Below are 17869 nucleotides of genomic sequence, written 5' to 3'. Positions count from 1 at the left end.
GGGAAATACATTTTCTTGGAAACAAAATTAGAAATGAAGATGTGTCCTAGGATAGATTAAAGGAAGATTGCAATGCTTTAGCGTAGTCTATCTGGTTCGAGTTAACTAATAATGGAGGTGAGTTAACTAATAATGGAGGCAAGTTAACTAATAATGGAGGTGCCATGTTACAGCCCAACAACACGAGGAAGATATAGTGGAGACAATTTGCAGGGTAGTCACAGAAATGTGTAAAAACTACGGACCAGTGATTTCATTGGACATGAACCATCCTAATACTGACTAGAATAGTGATTGCATAAAGGACAAAGAGAGCACTGAATTTCTGAAGTGTGCTCAAGAGAGTTGCATCAACCAGTTCATCACATCTCTTGAGGAACGAGACATTGTGGTGTTTAATGCTGGGGAATAAGGTGGGTCAATTGGATCAAATGTCAGTGGGGGGAACAATAGTCAATGTATCATAAGGTTTAGATTAGCTATGCACAATGATAATTGAAGGATGGCCAAATTCAGTGGGCTGAGAAAAAATCTGGCCAAGGTAAATTGGAATCAAAAATTTGGCAGGCGAAACAATGGACAGTCTTTGAAAAAGAGTTGGTGTGGGTAGTTTGGGTATGTTCCCACCAGGGGGAAAGATAGGGCAACCAAACACAAAGCTCCTTGGATGACGAAAGAGTGTCAGCAAGGTTAAACAGAAAAAGGGAGAGGACAACACAAAGGCAGGCTGATTGTAGGAAGAAGGAAAGTGTTAAATGACATCTTGATTTGGATATGGTGTCGCAAAATTTGTAATTGAAAGAAAACATGGAATTATAGTAAATTATGAAAATGAGAGCGATAAACCTATTTCTATACATTCAGAGCATGTAGGGATTTGTAACTATTCTGTGTTCATTGCCCATCCCTTATCCTTGAGAAGATGTTAGTGAAGATGTTAGTGATGGGTGGCATGGTGGTGCAGCGGTAGAGTTGCTGCCTTACAGCGAATGCAGCACCGGAGACTCAGGTTCGATCCTGACTACGGGCGCCGTCTGTATGGAGTTTGTACGTTCTCCCCGTGACCTGCGTGGGTTTTCTCCGAGATCTTTGGTTTCCTCCCACACTCCAAAGACGTACAGGTATGTAGGTTAATTGACTGGGTAAATGTAAAAATTGTCCCTAGTGTGTGTAGGATAGTGTTAATGTGCGGGGATCGCTGGGCGGCACGGACTCGGTGGGCCGAAGGGCCTGTTTCCACACTGTATCTCTAAAATCTAAATCTAAAATCTAGTTAAATCAGAGCAACTCATCTGGTGAAGGGACTCCCACAGTGTTGTTTGAGATGGGAGTACACAGATTAAGGGTTAGATACTTAACAAATAGGGAAACAGAGTTGATGAAATGTTATGTAATATATTTTGGTGGGAAGAAAGAGAGGTAAAGTTATAAAACAGAGAGACCTGGAGGTATATATATGGACAAGCCTTTGGAAGTGATTTAAAAGGCATGTGGGATCCTTGACTTTAGAAGTGAAGGTATAATCCATAAAATCAATGGCGTTATTTTGGTGGTACAAAAGATTGGTTCTTTTGCAACTGCAGTATTGGGTTTCTATCTAGGAAGATGTGTGTTGCTATCCTCAGAGCTGAGAAATATCTAAGGTGATTTGATAAAATTGCTCAAAATCATGAAATGAATGTGGAAATTATCACAATGCTACAGGATCCAGACCCAGATTTAATGCAATTCGCAAAGGGAAAATTGGTGTCATGGGGCAAAACATTTTCATGCAGCAGGCAGATATGATGTAAAATTCAATACCTAGAAAGGTAGCGGAAGCCATTTCGAATTAAAGCTTACAGAAAGGAATCAGAGGTGTTTAAAGGCATTAGACACACACAATCATCCCACACTTGAAGAAGAAAAAAAATCACAAGACTTTAGGGATAGAATCGGGTAATGGGACCAAATGGGGCAGCCGTGTAGAAACCCAAGCTGGTCTCAATGGGATTTATGGCATTCTTAACTGTTCCATGTTTCTAAGTGCTTTAAAATGTTTTTGATAAATTTCACAAACTGTGGCACGGTCATCATTGTTAGACTTCAAGCAGGGACCATGTACCAACGGGGCTAATAGTGCCTATCATCCAATGCAACTGGGCATAGACCGTGTTTTACAACTAATGGCCTATTGGAGTTAAAATACCATTTTAGCTCACTATGGCACATTCACCCCAATTCCCAAATGTTCACTCCTGGGGCTTAAAGATCTGCTCCAGCAGTAATTTTGTAATTGATTACTCTGGCACTGACATGCCTCAAAACTGTACATTGGAACCCAGCGACTGACTCCTGTGGTGTCTGGTGCAGCATTTGTTTTTTCAACACTGAGCACCACATTTTTATAAGATACTAAATGATACTCAATACTGCAGTTCGCAAGAAAACTCAATTTCGCTATTCACTCGCAAATGAACCCAGTATCTTGTGCAGTGCAGGGTGTGATAGCATTGTAGTTAAAAGTGTGTCTATGACCTTGTAACTCACTTGCAACTGCGTTGTTTATGAATTATGAAGTGAAGTACAAACATTTAACAATGGTATCACATGCTGTACCAGCCTTTGGATCCTTTACTCTGGACCAGGTCTGCTAGCAGTTGTTCCAGCAAGGTCAAAAGAACACATTTCATTGCTTTGCATGCTTCATTGAGCCTGCCTCAACACTGGCTTAACAAGCGTACTGACATGGCAGCCAAACGTAAGCGTCTTTTCGACTGTTGTTTCAAAGTTCCTTGACAAAATCCAAGAGCTCCAGCTGGTCTCAGTGACAAGAATTGATTGCAAGTGGCACTGGGCTTTGACATTTCTGTGCACTGACTAGTGCAATTTTCCAAAATTTGGTACAAATTGTTGCCATCCATTTCTTAATCTCTCACTTCAATGTACTGGATTGCCTGGATGTTTCAAAGCAGCTCACATGGCATGGCTGTATATTGTAGGAGTAAATAGAATGTCACTTGTTTCCAGCTGAGCGGAGAGTGTGGGATGATTGTGTATGTCTAGGACCTTTAAACACACACCAGGTTGGCAGATGCGCCTCATTAGAAATTACCTGTCAATATTTGTCACTGGTGTTTAAGAGCCTAGCCTAAGATCATGGGTTCTTTCTATTCAGAGAACCCACAGAACCATTTTAAGTTGACGACATGGAAAAAAACCACCATGGATATTTGGAAAATGTTGCTGTGCCTGAACAGTCCAAATCTTGCCTCCGCAGATAGTGGGCTCTTGGTCCCAATGTGTAACTCTTTCAGATATTGGCATTTAAGAGTTTGCATACATTGGAAAGATAGATGCCTGGGCTTCACTGGACAAATTTATCAAGGAGTCAACCTCACATGCACTTGAGCTTTTACACATTATTCCAGATTTAGGGACAGTTTCTTTCCAGCTGTTATCAGGCAACTGCACCATCCTATCACCAAGTAAACAGTGGTCCTTACCTACCATCTAGCTCATTGGAGGCCCTCGGACTATCTGTAAGCTGACTTTACTGGACTTTATCGTGCACTAAACGTTATTCCCTTTATCCTGTATCTGTACACTGTGGATGGCTTAATTGTAATCACGTATAGTCCTCCCGCTGACTGGAGAGCATGCAACAAAAAAGCTTAGCACTGTACCTCAGCACATGTGATAATAAACTAAACCACACTAAACTAAAAACCAAACGAAACTTTTGTTAAAATTGTTCTCCATTTATTTGAGCTAATATTTACAAAACCTCTCTAATATTGAGGAATTTCTGCATTGCCAGAGGAGCTGACTTTCAGTTGACACATCAGACCAATGTCCCATATGTTTTCTAAGTGGGGGGTGAAAGATCGAAACGCCATTTTCAAGGAGCAGATAAGTCTTCTGGGTACTCTGCAAAGTATTTACGCCATTGAAAACGACTATCAAATCATTAAAACATTGATTTCTGTGGGATCCTGCTGTGCCCAAATGGACTACTTTTTCTCCATTAAACGGTTACCATTCATAAGTATGTAATTGGTTGTAAAAGAAGTATAAGAAAATAACTGCAGATGCTGGTACAAATCGAAGGTATTTATTCACAAAATGCTGGAATAACTCAGCAGGTCAGGCAGCACCTCGGGAGAGAAGGAATGGGCCACGTTTCGGGTCGAGACCCTTCTTCAGACTGAAGAAGGGTCTTTGGTTGTAAGGTGCTTTGAGGTGTTGAGAAATCTTGGCATCTCCTTCATGGTGCTGAATTTTCGCGTTTTCATAAAGGGGAAAGAGGTCAACATTTCCTGCGTTGAGTTCCACAGGATAATGTTCCCCAAAGGAAGCTCCTGCATTTGTTTGTAATTCTCATGGTGGAAACTGAAGTACTCAGATTGAGATCTTAAATTTGGTACATAGGCACTTCTGGCCTTGAAGCCAACCTTCCTGGCTGTTACTTCAGGCTGAGTTCAGACATGCAGAACCTTGGCATCAGGCTCAACACCAAGTTTGATTTCCTTCCCAACTTCACTCCATTACCAAGGCGGCTTTCTTTCACTTTTGAAACTCATTCTTTCTCACTGCTGCCAGTTTCCTATTCCACGCTTTTAATCTCTCAACCCCGGGCTTCCCTGGTACCCTCTCTGCTGCCTTAGCCACAGATTGCAACTAATTAAAAACTCTTGCTCTACATCCACACAGATATGAAAGCCAGCAAGCACACAATTGTTGTTCTTGCCAAGATTTGATCATTTCCACAGTAATTAATTCCAAGATCCTCGCCAATGAACACCTCCAAGGTCATGCCATCCACCTCCGTAATCTCCTCCAGCCCTGCTATGTCCCCACGCACACTCTGCATTCCTCCACCAGTAGTTTAATACTGCACCACCGGCAGCAATAACCGTCCTTGTTATAGAGTCAAAGGAGAAACCATTTGGCCCATTGCTTCAGTGCTGGTCAAAGAAAGAGCAAACCAGTGCAATCCCATCCCTTTCTGTGGCCTTGAAGTTCATTCTTTAAGGGCACATCCAATTACCTCTCACATGCAATGAGGAGTTTTGCCCAATATTCTTTCAGGCAGTAATTTCTGAACAAAATAAGGTGCTATCTCTGAACAAAATAAGGTGCTATCCCCTTCTTTCGGCACGAGGCTGGTCATGTTGCACATTAACTCCAGCCTCCCAGATAGACCTGATCTACTGCAGATTGCCCGCCATCGCAACAAACCCAAGGCATATGCCATCTCCCTGACCCCACCCTCATCGTTGCAACATCTACATGACAAGCACGTCTACATCAGACTCTTATTTATTCACCGTAGCTCCATTTTCAACACCGTCATCCCAAACAAAATCATTTCCAAACTCCTGGACCTCGCTGTTAGTATCCCATCTGCCACTGGATCCTTGACTTCCTGACCCATGGACTACACTCGATGAGGATCGGCTACGAAACATCCTCCACAATGGTTCTCAACACTGTGTCCCACAGCAAGGCGTTCTCAACCTCTTACTATACGCCCTATGCACTCATGATAGTGCGGCCGAATTCTGCTCCAACTCCATTTACAAATGTGCTGAATCTCGAATAATTAATGAGACGAAGTACGGGCAGGAGATAGAAAGCTTAGTTAACATGGTTTTATGATAATCTCACCCCCAATGTAAGCAAGATGAAGGAGCTAGTTATTAACTTCAGGACAGAGAAGGCGTGCGTGCCCCAATCAGCACCAGTGGTGCCAAAGTAGAGAAGGTCGAGAGCTTCAAGTTCCTAGGTATAAATATCACCAACAATTTGTCTTGGACCAAGCACAGATGCAGCCAGGTAAGCCCACCAATGGACTAATGAACATTGGAGCATGTCTCCAGTGACGCTTACCAATTTCTGCAGATGCATCGCAGAAAGCATCATGTCGGGATGAATCACAGTTTGGTTTGGCAACAGCTCTGCCCAAGACCGCAAGAAATGCAGAGAGTTGTAGATGTAGCCCAGTCCATCACACAGATCAGCTTCCCCACCATTGACTCCATCTGCATGTTGTCTCAGGAAAGTAGCCAACATTAGCAAAGGATCTTTTTCACCCGGCTCATTCCCTCTTGTCCCCTCTCCTATTGGCCAGATGGTACAAAATCTTGAAAGCACCTATCACCAGATTCAGAAATTCTTCCACAGTTATCGGACTACTGAATGGTCATCCCATAGGCCAGGGTATAGCTTCCAACCTACCTTATTGTGAACATTGCACTTTTTTTCCGTATTGTAACGCCATGAAGCTGTAACACTATATTCTGCATGCTGGCATTTTTCTCTTTGCAACACACGTTGTATGTTGTTCGTCTTAAGCGTCTTTGAGTATATGAAAAGCGCTATATAAATATAATGCATTATTATTATTATTATTATTATTATTATTATGTATCGTACGATTTGACTGGATAGCACACAAATTAAGCTTTTCACTGTAGGTGTCACAAAATGCTGGAGTAACTCAGCGGGTCAGGCAGCATCTCAGGAGAGAAGGAATGGGTGACGTTTCGGGTCGAGACATCAGTCTGGAGAAGGGTCTCGACCCGAAACGTCACCCATTCCTTCTCTCCTGAGATGCTGCCTGACCCGCTGAGTTACTCCAGCATTTTGTGGTACCTTCGATTTATACCAGCATCTGCAGTTATTTTCCTACACAAGCTTTTCACTGTATCTCTGGATGCAATTTTTTAAACAGATTTAAAATAAAATAGGTTTATTTGTATCTGTATTGGTCTCAACAAGGGTTCTGACCCGAATAGTTGCCTATCCATGCTCTCCAGGGATGCTGCCTGACCCGTTGAGTTACTCCAGCAATTTGTGTCAATTATTGTTTTTTTAATTGCGTAATAATAATAATAATAATAATAATAATAAATTTGTTTCTTGGTTTATGACCCACCTATGAAGAAAACTAGGTGATGTTTCGGGTCGAGACCCTTGGGTCTGACCCATTGAGTTACTCCAGTATTTTGTGTCTACCTTCGAAACAGTTAATGAGTCAGATCCTGAGCTTTTCTTTTCAGAGATGTTTTTATTTCAGATTTCCAGCATCTGCAGAATTTTTGAAATTTTTAATCCAAATGTATTCAATCTTTTCTTGGCAGTCGGATGTTTTTCAATCCTGTCAACATCCTGGTAGATTCTTTCCTCACTCGTACACGTGAAAATACTTCTGTCTTGTAAAATGGTGACTGGACGACTCTGTGCACTAGCTGGATTTTAATTAAAACAGGCAGTCCTGGCACATCCTCCAGAGTCTTCTCATCTGCGCCTCAGCTAATAAAGGAAGGGACACATTTGCAAATAATTTGGAATTCAGTAACCATTTTTTTGGTGTGGTCAATTTGATGCTTTTGCCAATGGGATATATTTAATGATCATTTTGACTTACTTAACCAAATGGTGATCTCTAATTCACTCGTCGCACAATTTAGTTCGTCCTCTTCCTTCTTTGAGCTTGTTTCTTTGCAATCGCGTTGCACAAATTCCTTTTACTCCAACCACTTTGGAGAAATGTGAATTGGCCACTGTGTGCCTGTCTTTCTGATAGATCTTTGAGGTCAGAAATCACAGTACTGGTGAAATTACAAACGTAACTGCTTTTTATGGATGATGGTATTAATTATGCTCATGGTTTGAGTGAGATGATGTATCCAATGCTGGTGCATCTTAATCGCAAGGTTTTGCCATATTAAAACAGGGCTTCTTATTTCCATTTTGCACCGAGTGCAGAATTCTGGCATTTTTGCTGTGCACAGATTCATTCTCTTGCCTATTGGGAAATATTTTGTGACTACCCACTCTTATTTTAAAAATAATGCTGTTTCCACCATGAGGGAGAGAGAGAGAGGTTTTTGATTGAACTCTGATCCCAGAGGTGAAAGAAAAATCTTCTAAATTATTTGCCATGCAGTCTCCTGTCAGAGAGGGGACTTTCATTGAATTGGACTTGATTTAAACACAGGTATCAGAGGTGAAAGATCGGTATTTTAAATCATCAATGTGTCGTCGGCCCTCCGTGGAATTAGTCGGTATGATTCTTAACAGTGAATTAATGGAGCTTACTCATTTCCAAAGATTGGGTTGGTAATTTTTACCTTTGTGACTTTTAACACACTGGTCTGGACGACGGAGAATTGGCTGCTTGATTTTGTTTGTGGAGCCAGGCACTTTCAAGCACATTGCTCTGATGTCTGCCTGCCTCCACCATCACTCCTTTGCAAATTCTTTCACAATCCTGACATTTCGTGCGGTAACCGGTCAATCCATTTGGATAGAATTAATAGTTTTATTTTAATGAAGAAAATTAAATTCACGTTGTGTTCGTATATTAAAAGCTGGAAATGGCTTAGTGCTTTAGGGGTTAAATACGTTATAAACCAGCTACGCTATTAAATATTGATAAAGAGAAAATCTGATCTGTCGAGATTTCAAAATAGTTCAATAAATACATTTTATTTACTTACCTGCAAGACAGAGCAGGCGTTTTTTACAATAAAAGTTTGCCCATAAAATATTTTTAAGCATTGGCAGCTGTGTATGTAGCTTGTTAATAACTATTGAAGCATCTGTTAGGAATAGTTAACTTTTTTTTTACACATTCTTGTCCAAGATGCCTGGAGCAGAATCTACTGATGGTGCAGTCTCTGCAGACTGGGGCAGACACAGAAGATGGGGACAGAAAGAGAAAGGGTTGGAGAGAAAGAGAGAATGAGAGAATGTGGATGGAGAAATCAGTAATGAGTGAAAGGTCATGAAGATATAAGGGAGATAAAAGGATTCAAGTGTCTGTTTGTTCAGGAAAGTTTGATGGTTGCTAGGACTTTGAGGTAAAATGATTAAATTGAGTAAAATTACTAATATTTGGTACAATGACTGTGGTTCAAGGTAAAAAAAAAAATCTCGTTCCCATTCTTGCGCGAATTTTCTATGTTAACCGAATCAAATTGATCAAATCTCTCTCACAGTCCTGAAAGGATATTTTAAATTACTACTCTCCTACTTGCTGCCTTCTCTCAAATTTACAAACTGCATCATCTGTATATGGAGGCACATTAGTTAGAGTGGGTACAAAATAAGCAAAAAATCAAAGCACTGACTGTTGGAATAACACCACAGCAAAAATCCATTAATATTAAAGGAGGTGGATATTTACTCCTCCAAATGGACAAATCACTTTGTTGTGTCAGCCTTTTTTGTCCCTAACTGCATTGTCATCAATACTTCCACCTTATAAATTGCAGTGTTATTAAATATAATTCTGCTTGAGTTTTTAATGCAGCTTTCATGGCAATCGATAAGTGAACCAATGCAGATATATTTTATTTATTTGAATACTTTCCCTTGCATTACGTTATTCCTCCTGCACTTCAGGGCTTCCCACCCATGCAGCGCTTAGCATCATGTACCAAGTGTAAAATTGGTAGAATAATCTTTTCCCACACCTTCATCATATCCCTTTTGCCACTGGCTGTTAAAGAGAGGGTGGTGTTCCTCTCTTCATGAAACAAAACCATAATAGGCTCCTCTACTCTTTTTTAATGGGGAGTAAGATTGCCTTCCTGGTCATTCTGGTAATTTTAACCATATTTTGCCTTTCACATGAATAACTGCCTATGTGCAGACATTTTATGTTCTTGGGCAGACGGGTATACTCTATACCTGTATTAGTTTTTGTTTCCCCACAAGATATTTATTATACTACACTCCGATGATATAAAAGAAACACTGTCTAACCTGACAGCATGTCAAAGACAGCAGGGCAATTCATACAAGTGTGCTGCCTGACACTGGATTTCTATCTGTTTGCTGTTGCGTTTTGCAACAATTTATTAATGAAAACCAGGTTTCCTCTGCTAGAAAAGGCCCCTGCTTTTTTCTGTGGAAATTATATATTTTACAAAAGCCAGCCAGTTCACAGCAGCACTGGAAAAGGCTTCTAGACAGGCTGCCTAGCCATCTTTCTGGCCATGGAATCACGGTGTGAGGTGATGAGTTGTGGTAAGGGGCAGATGATGGGTAAAAGGGAGGCAAGAACCCCTTGGACCTGAGTCCTGGGCACTTTGTTGCAAAACTCAACTAAAACTAAACTTGATTTTTTTTAATAATGAATTATGATTGAACAGTTCTGATGATGTCATTAAATGGTTTATGGACATCAAGCAGAACCCCTGGGATTGGAATAGTACAGTCTTAAACCCAGTAACAGGCATCTGCTGCTCTTTATTACGTATAGTCTGACATTTATTTAAAAAATAAAATTTGTTTTGGTATTTTTATATTGTAATGTGTGGGTGTGTTAACCATGCCAGATGCAATGTAGAGCACACTTGGGTGAAATGCTAATAAAATAAGTGAAGTAGGAACTTGAAATATGGTATCATACAGCTGGTATCCATATACTGCTCTTTGTGCATGTGTGCGTTATATAAATGTATGTGCGCTCTAAATTATTAAAGTACAATCTCTTGCATAACAGGTCTGTGCAATCGTTTTCATTTGGAAGGCCAGCGTTTAATTACCCTTCACTAATTGTCCTCCTCTTTGAAATGCTGGAGTCTGGGTCCCTGTGTTGGGTTCATATATATGAATGAGCCAGGGATGTAAGACGGGAGATGAGAGAGAATGGATGGGTCTGCAGTGTTCAAAGTTGTGGACAACTCAGGTAAAATGAGAAGGGACGATACAGTGAGGTTTCTTCAGAGATGTTAGCCAGAATATCCTCTGTGCTCTGGACAAAGCAGTAATCGGATTTAAAAAAAGGGGGATTAATAAGAACCGAATTTCATTTATCTAGTGACTTTTTCATTCCTTTCTGCCGATTTAGTATTTTGAAGAGCCCCCACTCTTGTAATATCGGAACATGGAAATAAATGTTCTCTATTTATGCACTCCAAAGATTTTTACTTAGTATTGACTAACTACTTAATAAACTACAATGGATATTTCCTAATATTTAGGATAATTGGGAATATTTGGCTGTGAAGTTTCTGCCTTCTTTATTCAATTTTTGGCATCGGTGACAAGGATCCTATTTACTTGCTCTCTGTAAATACCCTTGAGAGGTTAATGGTGAGGTACCTCCTTGATCTACTGCAGTCCAAAGCTCGTCCTCGCCTTCATTTAGGTGTGGAGTTTCAGGATTTAGACCCAGTGATGTTGAGGGAACAGCATAATATTTCCACCTCAGCACACCCTGATATTGGGGGAGGAATCTGTTGTGGATGTGATTCCTAGCCATTTGCTGCCATGGTCCTTCTTCAAGGTAGAGGCTGTAAATTTGGGAGGTACTGTGGGTGAAGTCTAAGTGGATAACTGCAATGCGGCCAAGCTGCACCAACGCTTGAGGGAATGAAAGTTTAGTGCAGTGCAGTGGATCGGCTGACAATCGGGTGTGCTGTTTTGTGCCATATGTGGAGAGATTTTTGAGTGTTTGTTGGTGTGACATTAATTCGGGCAAGTCATATAAAAAATATTCCATCGCAGTCCTGGTGGAATGGCATAGGGCTGTGAGGAGGTGGAGACACACGCCAGATAGGAGATTTAGCTTCTCCTCCGCTCCTTGTAATAAAAAGGAAATTCAGATGTTGGTTTATACCAAAACTAGACACAAATGCTAGAGTAACTCAGCGGGTCAGGCACCATCCCTGGAGAAAATGGATAGGTGACGTTTCGGGTCCCGACCCAAAACGTCACCATTCCATTTTCCACCAGACCCGCTGAGTTCCTCCAGCATTTTGAGTCTATCACAGCATTCATGTGTCTGAATTGGTTCGGATTCTGGTCAATGGTGACCACATTGAAGTTTATCGTAGAGGACTTGTCAATGGTAACACCAGTGAATGTATGAAAGGTAGATCTTTCGACACTCTCTTGTCAGGGATGGTGAATGCTTGGCATTTGTGCAGAACAATTGTTACTTGTCCCTTCTCACAAGTTCCCAAGTTCCCAAGTTATAGGAGTAGAATTAGGCCACTCGGCCCATCGCGTCTACTCCACCATTCAATCATGGCGAATCTCTGCCTCCTAATCCCATTTTCCTGCCTTCTCCCCATAACCCTTGACACCCGTTCTAATCAAGAACTTGTCTATTTCTGCCTTAAAAATAACCACTGCCTTGGCCTCCACTGCCCTCTGTGGCAATGAGTTCCACAGATTAACTACCCTCTGACCAAAGAAGTTCCTCCTCACCTCCTTTCAAAAAGAGCACCTTTTAATTCTGAGGCTGTGACCTCTAGTCCTAGACTCTCCCACTAGTGGAAAGATCCTTTCCACATCCACTCGATCTCTGCCTTTCATTATTCTGCAAGTTTCAATGAGGTCCCCCTCAGCCTTCTAAACTCCAGCGAGTAGAGTCCCAGTGCTGTCAAACACTCATCATATGCTAACCCACTCATTCCTGGAATCATTCTTGTAAACCTCCTCTGGACCTTCTCCAGAGCCAGCATATCCTTCCTCAGATATGGGGCCCAAATTTGCTTACAGTACTCCAAATGTGACCTTATAGAGCCTCAGCATTACATTATATCATGCCTTGCCTGCACATTGCCTTGACCTTGCTTCATGTTGGCTTGGATGGCTTTATTTTTTGAGGAGTTGCAAATGGAATTGAACCTTATGCAGTCACCAGAGAGCGTCCTTACTGTTGTCTTGATGGACAGAAGGCCATTTTAAAATTTGAAGACCGTTGGATCTGGGATACTACCCTGAGGAATCTGTGCAGCAATCCATGGGCTTTTGTCCACCACTTCCAGTTGAAGAGATCTTCAATTGTTTTTACCCTTTTATTTGGCATTCACATGTCTGGCTCTGCTATCTATCAGGACGGGAATATTTCTTCAGCCTTCTCCAACTTTTAACCATTGACTTGACCATCGGCATTCATAAGTAGATACGACATGATCTTTGATCTGATCTATTAGAACGTAGAATATGGATCAGTGAAGGAAACAGGAGAAGGTGTTTCAGTCCACAATGTCCATGCTGAACATGATACCAAACTAAACGAATCTGCTTTGCCAGTACAGTACGCGATCCACATCCCACCATTCCCTACATATTCATGTGCCTATCCGATGGCTTCTTAAATGCCGCTCTCGTGTTTACTTCCACCACCATCCCTGACAGTGTGTTCCAGACACCCGTCTGTGCAAAAACTTCCCCCCCCTCGCACATCTCCTTTAAACTTTGCTCCTTTCACTTTAAAAGCTATGCTCTCTAGCCTTTGACATGTCCACCCTGAGAAAAAGGTTCAGTGCCTACCCTATCTACGCTTCTTATAATTTTTTATAGTTCTATCAAGTCTCCCCTCAGCCTCTGCTGCTACAGATAAAACAATACCTGTCAGTGCAAAATTTTGGCTGTATAGTGGCACAGTGGTAGAATTGTCACCTTACAAGGCAAGAGACCTAGGTTCGATCCTGAACGAAGGAGTTTGTACGTTCTCCCTGTGACCGCACGTTCTCCCCATGACCGGGTGCTCCTGTTTCCTCCCACATTCCAAAGACATGCAGGTTTGCAGGTTAATTGGCCTCTGTAAATTTCCCCTATTGCGTAGGACATAGAACTAGTGCGTGGATTATTGCTGGTCGGCACTGACGTGTGGGCTGGAGTGCCTGATAACTGTGGGGGAAAGCTCTCTGAACTAAAACAAAAACAACAAAAAAATCCTTATAGCTAATGCTCCCTAATCCAGGCAGATTCTTAATAAAAACTCTTCTGCACTCTCTCGAAAGCCTCCACATTAATTGTGACTATGTTTTAGCTTTTTTCCGCTGCATGCTGTTTCTCCTGCTGAGCATGCATGTGGACCTTTCCTGTGCTGCTGCTTTTTCAGCTCGACACCTTGTTTTATGATATTTCCATTGCTGTGTCTGCACTCGTCATTGAAGCAGAGCAGGTCTCTGAGGGGTGGGTCAGGCCATGAGGTTACGGACTCTGGGTGGGTACATTTCTGCTGCTGCTGATGGTCGAAACCACCTTGGGGAAACCCTGTGCTTGAAGTAACAGGAACACTCCCAGTCCTACCAATGGCACAGGGTTCACAACACTGGTAGGTTAATGAAGATGTTCGCAGCATTTTGATGAAGCACTTGCTAATCACTTGAGTTTTGGCTTTTTTCTTGCTTAACAGCTCGTAATGATGGTTTAATTCCACTGAAAAGCAGCTATAATTATTTAAACGTGCTTTTCAATGGGATCTGGGTGAAAAGCCCTGCCCACAGCTCCATGTTAGCACAGTGTTGTACATCTTGAGATTTGTTTTGAATGCGGGTTGGCTGCCAGTTGCATTGACTGTAGTATCTCCTTCACTGATCCGTCACATGTTTATGCTGAAGTCTGTAAAAATAAATCATTTCTATATGTTGTTATTTCATCTGTATTTTTCTTGTTGAAGTTTGCTGCTTAACTTAATGCAATAATCTGTAACGTGGTGTCTGAGCCGTTCTGAATGCACAGTAGCTGGCAGATTCCAAATCTACCAAATGGACAAGTCAATCATTGGGACTGGGATGCTCACATCAGGGTGCATAAATAGCAAGTCTGAATCAGAATCTACCTTTGGTTTGAAGACAGACACAAAATGCTGGAGTGACTCAGCAGGTCAGGCAGCATCTCTGGAAATATGGAGTAGGTGACGTTTTGGGTCGAGACCCTTGGTTTCTTGCGCAAGTCCATGCAGGAGTATTAGTGCTGGTTACGCTTTCCCAAACCTTGTCTTCGGTTTCAGCCCGCTTGTCCTCCCCTTTCAATGACCCCGCACGGTGGCGCAGCGGTAGAGTTGCTGCCTTACAGCACCTGCAGCGCCGGAGACCCGGGTTTGATCCTGACTACAGCTGCTGTCTGTACAGAGTTTGTACGTTCTCCCTGTGACCTCGTGGGTTTTCTCTGAGATCTTCGGTTTCCTCCCACACTCCAAAGACGTGCACGTTCGTAGGTTAATCGGCTTGGTATAAGTATAAATTGTCTCTAGTGTGTGTAGGATAGTGTTAATGTGTGGGGATCGCTGGTCAGCGTGGACTCGGTGGCCTGTTTCTGCACTGTCTCTCTCAACTAAACTAATCTAAAAAAATTGGTTTTGTTGAATTGTAGAAGCAACAATCAGCAGGTGAGCATAAGCAGCATAAGATGCTCTGAATAGATGAGCAAATGACCAAAGATGGACATCTCCTCCCCAGATATTTTACCCTAGGGAGGAGACCATTCAACCCACTATCTCCATGGCAAGCTCTTTGAAAGAGATGCGTTGAACACCAAGTGGTAGAGTAACTCACCTGGTCAGTAGCATCTCTGGAGGATATCAATAGGTACGTTTTGGATCAGAACCCTTCTTTAGACTTCAGGGTCTGAAGAAGGGTCCTGACCCAAAGTGTCACTTACGCATGTCCTCCAGAGATGACATTTTGGGTCAGGGCCCTTCTTCAGAAGCCTGAAGTCTAAAGAAAGGTTCTGACCAAAAACATTACCTATCGATGTCCTCCAGAGATGCTGCTTGACCCGCTGAGTTACTCCAGAACTTTGTATTCTTCGCAAGATTCCAGCATCTGCAGTTCCTCGTGTTTGTTCTTTGAACGTGATATCTATTAGTTCCAATGCCAACCTCTCCTGTTCCCTCTCAAGAATTTACCCAATTATTTTTGAAAGTTACAGTCAATTCAGCTCCCTCCGCCCTTTAAGGCAGTGGATTGAAATGATATTGGATTTCAGGATTGGCCCTGAACTTACCATTGGAATTTCAGGTTTTTCCTGCTTCAGTTATGGTGCTGGCAGTCCCAAAGCTGAATCCAAAAGTGAATTATTAGATTTTTCAACTGGGTCCAACTCTCCAGAGCCGAGAGAAGAAATCTGAGAACCAACTTCCTCTCTCTTCTCCTATGTTGGATTCTTCCAGTGGAATGATTTCACAGAAAGCTTCAAGTCATTGTTATTATTGCATGCCAGAATACGGTTCAGCTGTGTCTGAACATTTTTCCTCCACCAGCATTCAATGGGCACTTTTCAGGAGATATCACTGGATAACAAACAGGACTCTGAACAAAATCTGATGGCTCACCTACAACTCTCTTAGCATATGTGTTCTGAGACCATTTGGAGGACACCTGGGTAGATTAGCAATGACATCAAGTGACTCAAATGTTGGATGCAACTTGGGACTAGGATGAAGTTCATGATTGAGGTTTGCCTTCCTTGTGCCAACTGGGTTGTCAGGTAGTCCTGGGAGTGATGTATTTCAAGTAGTTCCTTTAGTTGATTTTATTTTAGAGATACAGTGCAGAAACAGGCTCTTAGGCCGACCGAGTTGTCACCGACCTGCGATCCCTGTACACGTTCTATCCTACACATTGGGGATAATTTACAGAAGTCAATTAACCTGCAAACTTGCACGTCTTTGGAGTGGTGGGAGGAAAGCCGAGCATCAGAGAAGTCCCCATGCGGTCGCAGGGAGAATGAGCAAACTCCACACAGAGAGCAACCGTAGTCAGGATTGAACCCAGGTCTCTGGTGCTGTGAGGCAGCAGCTCAACTGCTGTGCCACTGTGCTGCCCCTGTTCCCGTGGAAACTCTTCCTTCAATTAAGACATTCTGCAGAGTTCCAGGCCTGGAATGGCCCAGTGGCACAGCTGGTAGAGCCGCGGCCTCACAGCTCCAGTGATCTGGGTTCAATCCCAACGTCTGGTGCTGTCTGTGTGGTGTTTGCCCATTCTCCTTGTCTCCCGGTGCTCCGGTTTCCTCATACATCCCAGATTGCAGGTTGGTTGGTTAATTGGCCACTTGTTTGTTGCCCCTAATATCGTGAGCTGTAGATACTGATGAGGGGGAAAGTTGATCAGAAGGTGGTGATTATAAATTGATTAGCACAAATGGGTGCTTGACGCTTGGTTGACATGTATGTGGACACAAAATGCTGGAGTAACTCTGCAGGCCAGGCAGCATCTCTGGATAGAAGGAATGGGTGACATTTCAGGTCGTGATCCTTCTTTATATTTGGTGAGCCAAGAGGCTTGTTTCCGTATTATTTGACTCCATGATGACTACTTCCCACAAATGAGATAGGCATAGTATAATAAATATGTGATGGAACTAATAAATAATGGTGCTTAAAATCAAAAGTCAAACTTGGTAAGCTTGAGGAAATAGTCTTCTATCTCTAAGAACCTATGAATATGTGGATAAGTATTGTAAACCTTTCCACCTTGATAAGTCTTTGTGTTACATAGAAACATAGAAAATAGGTGCAGGAGTAGGCCATTCGGCCCTTTGAGCCTGCACCGCCATTCAATATGATCATGGCTGATCATCCAACTCAGTATCCCGTACCTGCCTTCTCTCCATACCCCCTGATCCCTTTAGCCACAAGGGCCACATCTAACTCCCTCTTAAATATAGCCAATGATCTGGCCTCAACTACCTTCTGTGGCAGAGAATTCCACAGATTCACCACTCTCTGTGTGAAAAAAAACGTTCTCATCTCGATCCTAAAAGACTTCCCCTTTATTCTTAAACTGTGACCCCTTGTTCTGGACTTCCCCAACATCGGGAACAATCTTCCTGCATCTAGCCTGTCCAACCCCTTAAGAATTTTGTAAGTTTCTATAAGATCCCCCCTCAATCTTCTAAATTCCAGTGAGTACAAGCCGAGTCTATCCAGTCTTTCTTCATATGAAAGTCCTGCCATCCCAGGAATCAATCTGTTGAACCTTCTCTGTACTCCCTCTATGGCAAGAATGTCTTTCCTCAGATTAGGAGACCAAAACTGTACACAATACTCCAGGTGTGGTCTCACCAATGCCCTGTACAACTGCAGCAGAACCTCCCTGCTCCTATACTCAAATCTCCTCGCTATGAATGC

The sequence above is a fragment of the Rhinoraja longicauda genome, chromosome 13 (genome assembly GCF_053455715.1).
Source record: "Rhinoraja longicauda isolate Sanriku21f chromosome 13, sRhiLon1.1, whole genome shotgun sequence".
NCBI classification, from domain to species: Eukaryota; Metazoa; Chordata; class Chondrichthyes; order Rajiformes; family Arhynchobatidae; genus Rhinoraja; species Rhinoraja longicauda.
The sequence above is the reverse complement of the archived record's forward strand: the minus strand, read 5'-3'. Positions refer to the sequence as shown.